Below are 1,677 nucleotides of genomic sequence, written 5' to 3'. Positions count from 1 at the left end.
CATGCTTTTTTTCTGAGTAATCCAATTGGGGGGAAATATGTTTATAGAACAAGGCCCGCACTGGAAAAAATATGTGCATTTATCTATATGCCAACAGATTGCAACAATRCCTAATTGATCATAACCGTTACAGATAAAATCCTAATTGCTAAATTTCCCTGTATATATTCAGTCATTTAAAAAGCAAGCGCCATTTAAGATTAATTTATTGCAATTGTAATATCAACTGGTAGTAACTGGATTGTTCACAATCCTCCCCTGATTCAGAATATACCATTTTCATTGTCCTGGCATAGCTAYTGACGATGAAAAACGAATATCCAATATAAAACAAATGTTTACCTCGGTGCCAAACTGAACCATATACCCACCAGCTCTCTGAAAAGTTGGGTAAACAATACTTTCCTGTCTCTATTTTGTCTCAAAATTCACACAAATTTGCAGGCATTAGTTTCAGGCTGTATATACCAATTCATTGTGTATTACAGCCTTATTAATCAGAATCATTTGTTGGATAACATGAAATAGAGCTCTATGGCCACGCACACGAGTGGTTGGTAGGTCTTCGAAATGAGAATACATGAGCAGAAAATAACCTCATACCTTACTGTCAAATATAGTGGTGGACCTTTGGTCCTGGGGCCCTTTAAGGTCAACAGCATCATGAACTTTACCCAKTTGCAGGCAGTGTCAATAGTGTACAATATACCGTTGAGCATTGACAGTACCTCACCACMTCTTTTCCCCCAATCACTCTCTCAGGACATCTCACTGGAGGCCACAGGAGCTTTGTGAAGCCAGCRGRACACAACGCGTGGAGAGATGACCAACCCATAGCTATAGATGAGGAGAGTGGAACCTCAACCCAGCATGTTATCGTGATAGAGGTTAGTGTCGTAGTGTAACATGAAAAATTACAGTACATAAAATGTGGCCCATTAATTAATATCAGTAAGGCTACCCTCCGCTATTCAGTCATGTACATCCTTATTTATCTGCCATAGGGGAGCTTGTGAGACTTCTCTATGACATTGTTATCCAATTCAACTCATGTACCAATAATAACCTCCCCTGTTGTGTCAGTCTGCAGATGYAGAGGCTAGAGGTCCTGAGGTCAAGCAGGAGAGGTCTGAAGGAGAGGACCCACGACACAGAAGAGACATCGAGATTGGRAYGCCCCCTGTAGCCACGGAGAACCGCACTGCCACGCCCCAACCCAGGACCTGCCGCAGCATCACGGAGGTCAGTAGAACGCAGAACACCGTCTTAAAGTCTCTGTGTCTGTCTCTGACTTGAACACAAAGGCTCTTGCACACAGGATCTGACCACAGATCAGACCCAGAGAGACTGGAAGCTGGGGCCACTGGACTGTCCTCCTGCTCCCGACTCAGAGTAACCCGAGCATGAGGACGATTCAATCCCATTGGGACCCTGGCAACATGCCCTTGGGTTTAGAGACACAGACTGATCTGTCTAGAGAGGACTGGAACCAGTACAGTAGTARTGTATAGGATCCAAACAGGGATGAAATCCTTCAGCTGTACCCGGTGTCATATGCGCTTTACCCAAGCTGGACACCAGAAGAGGCACCAGGTGGTCCACACAGGGGAGAAATCCTACAGCTGCGGGAAGAGGTTCTCAGAGAGGAGCTACCTCAGGATACACCAGCAGAAAAAA

The 1,677-nt window shown here is 44.6% G+C and overlaps 2 protein-coding genes and 1 long non-coding RNA gene across 6 annotated transcripts in view; 2 read left to right on the top strand and 1 right to left on the bottom strand.

Moving 5' to 3' along the window:
* The window catches only part of LOC112067942 (uncharacterized), a 539,689-nt gene that overhangs the window by 256,539 nt on the left and 281,473 nt on the right, over positions 1-1,677 (bottom strand). The gene's annotated exons all lie outside the window — the stretch shown is intronic.
* LOC111958455 (uncharacterized) overlaps positions 1-1,677 on the top strand; it is a 320,242-nt gene that overhangs the window by 197,022 nt on the left and 121,543 nt on the right. The gene's annotated exons all lie outside the window — the stretch shown is intronic.
* Positions 115-1,677, top strand: part of LOC139023669 (uncharacterized) — a 2,988-nt gene continuing 1,425 nt past the window's right edge. The window contains exons 1-2 of the long non-coding RNA XR_011474812.1: positions 115-887; positions 1,084-1,242. This is a non-coding gene — a long non-coding RNA (uncharacterized lncRNA). The remainder of the gene's footprint in view (positions 888-1,083; positions 1,243-1,677) is intronic.

The sequence above is a fragment of the Salvelinus sp. IW2-2015 genome, linkage group LG34 (genome assembly GCF_002910315.2).
Source record: "Salvelinus sp. IW2-2015 linkage group LG34, ASM291031v2, whole genome shotgun sequence".
NCBI classification, from domain to species: Eukaryota; Metazoa; Chordata; class Actinopteri; order Salmoniformes; family Salmonidae; genus Salvelinus; species Salvelinus sp. IW2-2015.
The sequence above is the reverse complement of the archived record's forward strand: the minus strand, read 5'-3'. Positions and strand labels throughout refer to the sequence as shown.